Genomic DNA, 12,916 nt, shown 5'->3' on the forward strand with positions numbered 1-12,916 from the left:
TGAATGACAAAATTAACTTGTTATTTAACCAGATTAATCATCCAATTCAGTCAAAATCCTTGAAGTAATTTTATACTGGATTCAGCCTTTAAGAGTTGTATTTTTTAACAGCTCTATTGAGATATAATATACATATTATATATAATCATATACAATTCACCCATTTAAAGTATAAGATGTAGTGTTTTTTAGTATATTCACAGGGTTGTGCAACTATCACCACTATCAAATTTTAGAACATTTTCAACACTCTAAAAAGAAGCCCCCATGATCTAGCAATCCCATTTCTGGTATATATCCAAAAGAATTGAAAGTAGGATCTCAAACAGATATTTGCACACCTATATTCATAGTAGCATTATTAACAATAGCCAAGAGATAGAAGCAACTCAAGTGTTCATCAATGGATGAGTGGATAAACAATATGTGTTATCTAATAGAATATTATTCAGTCTTAAAAAGGAAGGAAATCCTGTCACATACTGCAACATTATGCTAAGTGAAATAAGGCAGTCACAAAAGGAAAAATACTGTTCTATGAGGTACTAACGTAGTCAAATTCATAGAGACAAGGTAAATGGTGGCTGCCAGGAGCTGGGGTTAGGAGGAAATGGGGAGTTGTTTAATGTGTTTAGAGTTCCAGTTTTACAGAATGAAAAAGTTCTAGATGTCAGTTTCACAACAATATAAATATACTTTACTGAACTGCTGTATATTTAAAAATGGTTATAGTGATAAATTTTAGGTTATTTTTAAAGATTTTTTAAATTAAAAATAAGAAAAGGAATCCCTCACACCCATTAGTAGTCAGTCATCATTTTCCCTCCCCCAAGCCTCCTCCAACCCTAGGTAAGCACTGATCTACTTTCTGTCCTATAGATTTGCCTATTCTGGACTTTTCATATAAATAGAATATATGATATGTGATCTTTTGTGACTGGATTCTTTCCTTTAGCATAATATTTTCAAAATCCATCCATGTTATAGCATGTATCAGTACTTCATTGCTTTTTACTACTGAATAATAGTTTATACTATGAATATACCACATTTTATTTATCCATCAGTTGATGGACATTTGGATTGTTTTCACTTCTTGACTATTACAAATTACTGCTTTGAATGTTTGTTTACAAGATTTTTTTGGTAGACATGTTTCATTTCTCTTGGGTATATACCTGGGAATGGAGTTACTGGGTCCTATGGTAGCTCTATGTTTAACCTGTTAAGAAACTGCAAACTGTTTTCCAAAGTGGCTTTACCATTTTACAGTCCTGCCAGCAGTGTATAAGGGTTCAAATTTCTTCACATCTTCATCAACACTTGTCATTATCTGTCTTTTAACTTATAGCCATCCCAGTGGATATGAAGTGGTATCTCCTGTATCTTTAATTTACATTTTCCTAATGGCTATTGATGTTGAGCACCTATCTGTTCATGTGCTTAGTGGGCATTTATATGTCTCTTTTGGAGAACTGTCTTTTCAGATCCTTTGTCCATAATTTTTTTTTTGAGACAGTCTCACTTTGTTGCCCGGGATAGAGTGAGTGCCATGGCGTCAGCCTAACTCACAGCAACCTGAAACTCATGGGCTCAAGTGATCCTCCTGCCTCAGCCTCCTGAGTAACTGGGACTCGCGCCTGTAGCGCGAGCCACCACACCTAGCTAATTTTTTGTTTCTATTTTTAGTTGACTGGCTAATTCTTTTTCTATTTTTAGTAGAGACAGGGCCTCACTCTTGCTCAGGTTGGTTTCGAACTCCTGACCTCAAGCAATCCTCCTGCCTCGGCCTCCCAGAGTGCTAGGATTACAGGTGTGAGCCACCGCACCTGGCCTCAGATCCTTTGTCCATTATGTAATTGAGTTATTTATCTTTTTATTTTTGAGTTACAGGAGTTCTTAATATATCTTATGTATAGTTCTCTTATCAGATATATGATTTACAAATGTTTTCTCCCATTCTGTGGATTGTCTTTTTGCTTTCTTGATGGTTTCCTTTGCAGCACAAAAGTTTTTTAATTTTGATAAAGTCCAATTCATTTACCTCTTGGAGGAGAATCGTGCTTTTTTTGTCAAATCTAAGAAACCATTAATTACCTAATCCCAGGTCGCAAATTTACTCCTATGTGTTCTTCTAAGAGTCGTATAGTGTAGCTCTTATATTTAGGCCTATGATCCATTTCAAGCTAATTTTTATATATGGTATTAGGTAGCAGTCCAACTTCATTCATTTGCATGTGGATAAACCTGTGTTCTAGCACCATTTGTTGTAGAGACTATTATTTGCCCCATTGAAATGACAGTAGATGGAAGGGTTTGTTCCTGAATTCTCAATTCTGTTCCATTGATTTAATGTTTATCCTTATGCCAGTACAATCTGTCTTGATTACTGTATCTTCGTAGTAAGTTTTGAAGTTGAAAAGTGTGAGGCTTCCAACTTTGTTCTTTTTCAACATTGTTTTGCTCTTCTGAGTCCCTTGCTTCATATGAATTTTAAGATCACCTTCCTACAGAAAGCCAGCTGGGATCCTGATAGGGATTGCATTAAATCTGTTGATAATTTGGGGACTATTGCCATCTGATCCATGAACATGAGATGTCTTCCCATTCATTTAGGTCTTCTTTAATGTCTTTCAACAATGTTTTATAGTTTTTAGAGCATAAAATTTGTACTTTGTTAAATTTATTCCCAAGTATTTTATTCTTTTTTATGTTACTGTAAATGGAATTGTTTTCTTAATTTCATTTTCAGATTGTTCATCACAAGTGTATAGAAATCCAGTTGACTTTTGCTTTTATTAGTTCTAATCACTTTTTTAGAGGACATTTTGGGATTTTTTTTTTATATTATATATAAGATTCTGTACTCTAACAAATAGAGATAATTTTACTTCTTTCTTTTCAACTTGAACTTTTTTTTTTTCTTTCCTAATTGCCCTGGTTATACTACCCAGTACAATGGTGTATAGAAATGCCAAAGTGGATATCCTTCTTTTGTTCCTGATTTTAAGGGGAAAACATTTACTCTTTTACCATTATGTAGGATGATCACTGTGGGTTTTTCCTGGATGCCCTTTATCAGGTTGATGAAGTTTCCTTCTATTACTAGTTCATGGAATATTTTTATTATGGAATGATGTTGGATTTTGTCAAATGCTTTTTCTGCATCTATTAATATTATGTGTTGTGGGTTTTTTCTATTAATAGTATATATTACATTAATTGGTTTTCAGATGGTAAACCACTTTGCATTCCTAGGATAAGTTGTATTGATTTTTATTTATTTGTTTCTTTGGCCTTACACAACAAGTTTTTTGCTTGTTTTGTTCCATTTTTTCATTTCATAATCTAAAACAGGCGATTTGACTTAACTGACATCAAGTTAATAGTAGAATGATGATAGGATTAGATCTTGCATTGGATTAGGAAACTTTCAAGTCTTCTTTTAGGTTCAGCCTATGAATATAAATTTCAACTGAGAATGAGTATGTTTTTCCATTGTAATTGTAATTTCCATTGTAATTTAGTCATGTAGACAGTGTCTAATGATTTATCTTTGTGGGATTTGAGAATGCTGGGATAGCTGGCAGCTACCAAAGAGAAAGCCTGAGTTTCATGACCTTTCGTGATGGTAGTGTGGTGAATCCTGTTTGAATTGGATGAATATGCTTTAGAAAACTCTTAACAGTTTTTATTGAATTTGCAAGTTTGTGAAATCAGAGTTGTAAGGACAAACTCTACCAATTTTCTAGATTAGCAGGGACTTAAAAAAAAAGGCCTAAAGGTAAGAACTGAGCATAAATGAGTAGATTTTGATTTCTGGGGTGGGAGTAACAGGATGAAATTTGGGCCCAAACTTTCAAGTAGGTGGCAGGTGTTTTGACTGAAAAATCATTGAATAAGAATGAACTTTTTCTAGGTAACTGTTTCATTACTTTCTTCAAACTTCTATAGGTTTTTCCTCATGTTCACCCTCAGTTGGTGACAGTGCTTTCCCTATCACTGAAAAAACAAGCATTCAAAAGAGAACTTCCACAAGCCAATCATAACCTACTTGCATCTGTTAATTCCTGTTAATGTGGATGAACTATTTGTTCTCCTATTTTAGGCCTACCCTGACTTGTGGCTAGATTCAGTTCCCTCCCACCTACTCATTGCTTCAGCGTTTCTTCCCTCTCTCTTCTGCATCATCAGTTTTTTCCTGACTACTAGAGTATTCCTATCAGTATATAAAACTGTTGTGATTTCTCCCATCTTAGGCACCAACCAACTAAAAAGAAGAAAGGAGAGAAAGAAAAAAAACACTTTTCTTTATCTCACATCTTCCTTCAGCTACCACCAAACTTCTCTGCTTCCTTTTATAACAAAACTTCTTGAGTTGCCTATACTTCCTGCTCCTATTCCTCTCCTCACATTCGCTCTTAAATACATTTTAGTAAGACTATCTTCCAACTTCAACTGGCTGTTACTTGTTAGCTTCCTTTGCCATTTTTCCCCCATCTCCAATCTCTTAATATTGGAGTATCCCAGAGCTCAGTCCTGGGACATCTTTTCTATCTTGCTTTTCACTTGCTTATTTGGTGATCTCTTCTTATCTCATGACTTTAAATGTCATCTGTCTTCTGATAACTCCCAAATTTATATCCCTGTTCCAGACCTCTCCTCTAAACCTCAGACTCTTATAACCCTGACTGCCCACTTGACATTTGGTTTTCCACAGATTTGCTCTTGCTATAGTCTTCCTCATGTCAGTCAATAGTAATTCCATCTTTCTAGCTATTGAGGCAAAAGCCTCGTAGAAATCATTGACTCCCCTCTTTGTCTCTCTCTCTCATCCTTCTTTAGTCACTCCATCAGCAAATTGTGTCAGCTCTAACTTCAAAATATATCTGCAATTCACATTACTTCCGCTGCCAGATGCCTGGTCCAAGCCACCATTGTCTCTCTATGGATCATTGTAAGAATTTCCCACATAATCGCCCTGCTTACGCCCTGTGTATTTTCTCAATACAGCAGCCAAAGTTAACACATCCCCAAACCAATCTCCTGATCTCCACCCCTGCACACACTCACTGATAAAACCAACAAACAAAAAAATTTTTCTCCTTACTATAGTTTTCCCCATCTCAGGAAATAACAACTCCATCCTCTATTTCTTCATGGAGTCAACCTTCACTCTTGTCTTTCTTATACAACCCATATCCAATCCTTGTTGGCTCTGCCTTGAAAATATACTCAAAATACCACTATTTTTTAGTACCTGCCCCACTATTTCCCTGGTCCAAGTTGTCATCATGTCTCACCTTAGTTACCGTAATAGCCCCCTAGTTGGTTTTCTTGCCTCCCTCCATACTTGCCCCCTACACATTGTTCTTAGCACAGCAGCCAGAGAACAGTCTTCAAAATAAGCAAGATCATACCACTTCTCTGCTCAAAGCCTCCTTCAGCTATTCATTTGACTCAGGAAAACTGGAGTCCTTACAAAGGCCCTGCAAAATCTGATCTTGATTATTTCTGAGGCTCTATCTCCTAGTGCTTTTCCCCATGCTCAGTCTACTGAGCTACATTTACCTTGTTCTTCTTTGGACATTCCAGGGACACTTCAGACTTTTTTCATTTACTGTTTGCTCTGCCTGGGGACACCCTTAGATGTTTGGCTCACCTCCTTCCTTCCTTCAAATCTTTGCTCAAATATGCCTTATTAGATAGAGGGCCTTCCCTAACCATCCTGTTTCAAAATGCAACCTTCTCACCTACCTCCAAACATAAGTGTTCTCTATCCTCTTTCCTTATTTTTTCTTCATGATACTTATAGCTGTATGACATGCTATATATTTTACTTAATGTTTATTTTCTCTCTCTCCCCACTAGATTGTACACTTCATGATGACAAGGATTCTTGTCTGTTTTTGTTCAATGCTACATCTCCAGCTATTAAGGCTATGATTGGCACATAATAGGCTCTTAATAAATATTTGTTAAATGAATGAATAAATGTCTTTTTAAAATTTCAAATATTCCTACGTGATTAGTAGTTTTATCTAATGTAAACTTTACTCAAAAAGGTCATTAGGAATCATTTTGCTTTGTTTTCTGTTTCCTCATTGTCACTGTGATTTGGTGCCAATAATTTAATTTCTCTGGGCAACAGTTTTCTCTTTTGTAAAATAAGAAGGTTATACTAAGTGACCTCCATCTCTCCTGTAGCTTCAGCATTCTGTGAATTTATTAATCATGTTTTATACTTTTGACCTCTCATTTTTCAGTTCTTTCACTCTCCATGCTGAGATGTGGACTCATGGTAGCTTTTACTTGTGGACAATGAGATAAGGGTGGTACAAGTTCATTTTCCTCTACTGTGACTCCAGCACTGATCGTATTCTCAGAGTAGTGCAATTTTTATAGGTCAAAGTAGAAGAGGAAGGCAGAATAGAAGGGTTTAGGAGAGTATGGCTATGGGAGAGTCCAGCAAGAGAGGCACAACCCCATAAAAGCACAGCTTTGGCTCTTACCCAGAAGGGAACTTTATTAATTTCTAGAATTCGTGCCAAGAGATGGAACCTTGTGTGTGATAGAAGCAATTCCAGGATTATGGTAGTAGCAGGGGATATACATGTACCAATTTTCCTGTAATAACCGTCAAAAAGCACGTATGGCGTGTTTTCCTGAGCAGTCCAACCTGAAACATCTTGTGCTAATTGCTTTGATTTGGTAAACTTCTTTTTTCTTCCTTTGCATTGTTTCAGTATATTACTTAATTGTCCAGGCGTCACCCTTACCTATTTAAGCCCTTTTATGATGGGCAGGAATAAGACTGTCAACAACTTTATTGACTACCCAACAACTTTATTGACTATTGGTGCAGAGGCTAAAAACTGCTGCTTTCATATCTTCTAGGCATTTAAGATGTGAAAAAAGAGGTAGCAGGTATTATTTTTCTGTTTATTTACATAGATTCTGTGTTTGGAAGCAAAATATTTCTTTTAGTTTCTAAGTGTAGTGAGCATCACTTGCTTTGTGTACTATATTGGATGTTTTTTCATGTTTCTTAGAAAAAAGTGTTTGAGTGACTGGAAATATTACAGAGAAAGACAAAAGCAAATATCCTTCTGGAATGCTGGGCCCATTCTGCTGGGCAAAAAACTTTAAATAGGTTGATTTAGGTTTTTAAAACTCTCTTAGGGTAGAAAGGAATGGTCCATCTCTGGTCTTGCTCTCAGTATCACTACTATTTGAGAAATATGCCAAGGAGAAATCATCAGATTGATTTCTTTTGATTAAGACAATCTGGTGTTGTACCACATGAGTCATCTTTTCCAGGCTCCAAGATGAGATTACTCCTGGCAGAAGTTACCACTCAATTCTTGCCATAGGTCCCCTTCATGCTTAAACATCTACCACAATAATTAATGGATGAATGTATTAGACAACTGAACCCATGAATGCATCTTAGCATCACTCAAAGATGCAGAAGCAGACACTGTGTGCCTACTGATGTGATCCAATATGAAGCATACAAGGCCTTCTATAAAGTATTTTTGCCAAAAGAATAAAGATTGAAACTGAATATAATCAAGGCTTTCAGCCTTTCTCATCTGGGGTCTGGGAGAAAATTAAGCCGTAATGTTCTAAGGAATCCATTGTATGTATTAAAATAATAAATTCTCTTCACCTAGACTGGTACTAGTTATGTACCGTCCTTGAGGGGATTGAGAAAATAGTCACTGAAATCATTTTCTGGTTTAGATGATGACAATATGTAAAGAGAAAAGCTGTGAGGATTCCATTTATAGGAAATAGAACTAAACAAGTTAAATTATGCCACAATCAACAGAAATCCAGAATATGGGCCATACCATAGGAAAACTGGCCCCAATGTCTTCTGCAAGTTAATGGCTTCAATTTAAAAAATGGGGAGACGGCTCTAGACTAAAAGCGATTGATAGAGACAGTGACTATGAAATATAATGTATGCACCTTGTTTGGATCCTGATGTGAAGAAACAGTCTGAGAAGGGTAACTTTGAAGCAGTGAGGAATTTGAATAGAGTCTAAGTGATTTATTTGGTTAGGTATGATGATGGCATTATGGTTATGTATAAGACAGTATACAGAGATGGATACTGAACTATATAGGGATGAAATAAAATTATATTTGAGATTTACTTTAAAATAATTCAATAAAATGAGACAAAAAAGAGATGAAGTAAGTGTAGCAAAAGCTTGATAATAGTGAATATAGGTACAGGTTTGTGGAGTTTCATCATCCTGTTCACTCTATTTTCGTATATGTTTGAATTTTTTAAAGTAATTTACTTCAAAAAACTTAAGCCTGAAATGACTTTGTTAACAGTATAACTGTCCTCCTCTCCACCCTCCCAAATAATAGGAGGTTTGAATGAGAAAGTATTATCCCGTAGTTCTTGGATTTCTGACAGTTATTATCAAGCAGTCACTAGAACCTAGAGCCTACAGTGTCATGTGGCCTTCTATAAAAAAGGCTGATTAAATAGAAATTAGGTTTGTTCCAGAGACCAGATCTATATGAAGCTCCTTAATGTAGCTCACACCTTGAGTAATCAGATAGACACCCAGTCACCTGGTTTTATGAAGTATATCTGGTGAATTCCCAGGCATATAAAAGTTGAGAAGTCAAGGATGAAAGACCATGGAGAACATAGCATAGAAATGACAAAAAGAATAAAATAGTAATTTAGTAAATAAAAGCAGCTTTGAAATCTTAGGGTGAGATGAGGGTAAGGAGAGAATATTTATGTAGTTCAATTCAGGGATACTAAAAGTCATTTGTGTTTCTATCTTGTCTCTGAATAGAGTCTCTAGAGATTGAAAAAATTGCTCTTTGTTGTCAAAGCTCTTTCTTGCTGTCTTCAAAGGCCCTATTGCTGTGGGGTAGTCTGTGCAGAGTGGTTCAGATTGTGATCACAGTTTAAATTCTGGTTCTACCACATGTTGGCTGTGTAACCTTAAGCTAGTTACTTAGGGTCTCTGAGCATCAGTTTTATCATCTGCAAAATGAGAATAATAATAGTATTTACTTCACAGAGTTGTGAGACTTCAATGAGATAGTGCATATACAGCAGTTAGAATAGGGCTGGCACATGGTAGGCACAGTAAATGTTAGACAGTAATATCAGAATTATTATCTCCATTGTCATCATCACCGCCACCACAATATATCCTCTGTCCTATATCTGAATATTCTTACTCATTCCTTGTTCTTGGTGTTTGATAATTCAAGAGACAGGGTGTTCATCTCTTACATTCTGTACATGGAATCCTTGATGTTCAGATATTTAGTTAGGCAAAGGAATACAGGGATATCCAATTTGGCCTTTTGTATTACAGTCTAAGAGAAGTTTCTATGTCCCTAGATTATGATTGCATTAGCATTTGATTTGTATTTAGTTACTTGATTTTATTCAGTGGTCCAACCTACATTGAGCTTTCTTGCCACTAAAACCAGATTTTTTTGCAGGTGGAGGATCAAAGGAAGAGAGAGTTTGCCAAATAGATGGGTGTGTCATTTAAATTGCAAATTAGCACGCCTTCTTTATTGCTCAGCCTGAGAGTTAGATGATGCCTATGTTTAAATCCTTCCTGGTTCAAAGCTGCAGGTACCCTCATCTGACAGGTTCCACCCACCTTATCACATTGCCAAGATTGAGTTATGATTTAGCTGGAGGAGGACATGTCTACCCTGTTTTCCCAGGTGGGCACAGTAGTTTCTCTAAGGGGTTCAAAGCATTTGCTATGCAGATGACCAATACAACTTTGTATGTCACACGTTAGGACTTTACATACTACACATAAAACTTGACTGTGATATAGCTCGTCTTTTAGGGCTTAGGACCAGGTAGCCTTGTTCCACGTGACTGTAACTTCTTGTTCTTACCTTTTAAGTAACTTGGGTCAAAGATTGTAGACTAGTGGGGACCAGAAACAGAGCTGAGACTGAGAGGGGGATTATACAGACACAAGGCAAAGAGTAGGACTGAGACTGAGATGAACGATGGAAGATCGTTGAGCAAGATTGGAGCTTGAGCCAACACAACAGGAACCAGTAGTTTAGCTAGACATAGGTCTCTGACAACTGTGAAGGTATTTGTTATTAGTGTAGGAGACTCCATTCATCAAAGAATGTGATCTGACACAGGTAAACAATGATAGCTGGAGACTTAGGTAACACTCTGTAAATATGTATCTTTCTAAGTATAACACTTTCCGAACCCCTTACCTACCTCCTCCTCTTGACCTTTTACAAAATGGAAATGTATAGATGAATAGCTGTTAATGAAATTTAGTTTGACTCCAGAAGTAAGATACAGTTGGATTCATATCACTACCTACCTGGCCCACTGAGGCAGCAGGGGCTAGGGGATTTGTTTAGGCTCTAGTATAGTATGTGGTATAGGTCTACTATATAGACACATTGCTTTGAATGGATGAGCCACCTATCCCAGTTACCATCATGTCTCATGCTTTTGTGTTTGCCAGGAGCCCTTCCTCAGCTCAGTACTTGGGACAATAAGCCTTGACAGGTAGGATGATCTATAGGGAGATTCACTGGCATTGGTTCCAAGCTGGGTATTACCCCTACATGAATAATCATGGTGTTGAGGCTGGCCTCTGCTTGGGACTCTAGAAGCTGGGTGCTGGCATTTAAGGTTAGTTGGCCAGAGTGTCTCTTAGAATTAACAGGCTTATTGTTTGCCTGAAATGTTCTTCAAATTCTCAGTCTTAAAATTCTAATAACCCTTAAGGCGAAGTGCTGCTATCACCTGCTCTCTGGAAAGTTATCTGATTTCTTTCATTCAGAAGCAATTACCCCATCCAACCATAGTATACTACTTGTAACTCTATTTAGCATGTAGGTTTTCTGCCTTCCATGATAATTGTTTGTGTCTGTTAAAAGATACTTTTCAGAAAAAGATAAAATCATGACTCTCATATAGATATAAAAATGAACATGTGCTAAAGATTTTATTTAATTCATGGGGGAAATAAGTAGATGTTATAACTGGTTCCAGGAAAAGGAAGAAATGTACAAATTTATATGGGTAGAGGAATGTTGGCTTGAATGTGCAAATGGAGGTGAAGCTGATCTTTTTCACATTTATCTACAATTTGCAGAAATGTAAAAAAATTCTAGGAGAACTATAGGCTAAAATCATATAACTTTGGAGGGGTGTCCTCTAGACAATGCATAATTTTCCACTGGAAACACAAAATTTTTTTCTGTAGTCCCCCCATTTTGATCAAAAATAGCTCAAAGAAGGCCAGGCGCGGTGGCTCACGCCTGTAATCCTAGCACTCTGGGAGGCCGAGGCGGGCAGATTGTTTGAGCTCAGGAGTTTGAGACCAGCCTGAGCAAGAGCGAGACCCCATCTCTACTAAAAATAGAAATTAATTGGACAACTAAAAATATATAGAAAAAATTAGCCGGGCATGGTGGCACATGCCTGTAGTCCCAGCTACTCGGGAGGCTGACGCAGGAGGATGGCTTGAGCCCAGGAGTTTGAGGTTGCTGTGAGCTAGGCTGACGCCACGGCACTCACTCTAGCCCAGGCAACAAAAGCGAGACTCTGTCTCAAAAAAAAAAAAAAAAAAAAAATAGGTCAAAGAAAGACTATGCTTGATCACAAAATAAGGCTGATCTCATTAGATTGAATCCAATTATTAATATTTCTACAGATGCAACAAGAGTGTTAATTTACCATATAGACCTTTAATTTGCTTTGCTGGAAGTTTTCCTGAGGAATCTCAGATTTGACTTTTAAAATACTTGTTAATTAACTGGACTGTGTATTCATTCATAGTTCATCTGTTTTCAACCTGATTGGATTTTAAAAATTTGAAATGTGTGTGCCTTACTCTCATTCTGTGCAACAGACAAGGACTTGATAAAGCAAGACAGAAACTTGAAAGAAACTGGTATGTTTTCTGGTTTTTCTAGAGATGTCTGAGCATATCCACCTCTCCCTGGCTGAATATCTGTCATAATAAACTGAGAAGTACCTGTTCCAGTTCATTACTAAGAAGGGGGAAGAAAGCACTAGTAATAGTGCTCAGAAAATAGAAATTACTAGAGCACACTTTGGCATACAGGGAACATATGAATGATATTTAATTCTGAAGAAGGGAACATCTGGGCCTTAGAATAAGAGTTTGTAAGAAGGTAGGTCTAGCTCTTTCTCCCAGGAATTTCAATCTCAGTCTTGACTCCTGAATCTTGCAGCCTGTTCTTTCTGTATTTTACAGGGAGTGTCAACACCGTGCTAGGAGCCGAGGATCTCAGGCCAATGCTAACGAGTTTTGTGAAGAAATTCTGGGAAGAAGATTTTGCTCGGACAAAGGAGATCAAAGAGTCGAGAGTTTTTCCAGATCTGGGGCCTGTCTTTGCTGCCATAGGCACCTTGGGGCAGCAGGACTCTCTCTGCTCTTTATTGTGGAGCTCTGGTTTATTTATTCAGGCCTTCTTTAATCTTTATAGTAAAATTCTTCCCTTGAAGGCCTTCCAGTCCTTGCCTGTGAAAAGCATCATAGTTCTTCTTGCAGTCACATGCTTTTTGATTTCTAAACTCAATTTCCAATTTTCATTTGTTCAACCTGTTCTCCCTGTTTCATTCCTCTTGCTTCACCATGTTACAATAAGAATGTATTCCCAATTGTAGACCTAAGACAGGGGCAGTGTAAGGCAGGGAGGCATTCTCACAATCTGCTTGAGCAATATCTTAGGCTTAATTGGTCACAGCGACAGAGGCTGATCCCACATGCTAAGAAGGAATCTGCTTCTACAAATGGAGTGGCCCCTGGGGAGAGCTGATATCTCATCTTTCCACCATCACCGCTGTGTGCTTTGGGCATGCCTGTTCTCCTCTGTAGGTTAAATTTCCTTG

The sequence above is a fragment of the Propithecus coquereli genome, unplaced genomic scaffold (genome assembly GCF_000956105.1).
Source record: "Propithecus coquereli isolate 6110/MARCELLA unplaced genomic scaffold, Pcoq_1.0 Scaffold575, whole genome shotgun sequence".
Taxonomy (NCBI): domain Eukaryota; kingdom Metazoa; phylum Chordata; class Mammalia; order Primates; family Indriidae; genus Propithecus; species Propithecus coquereli.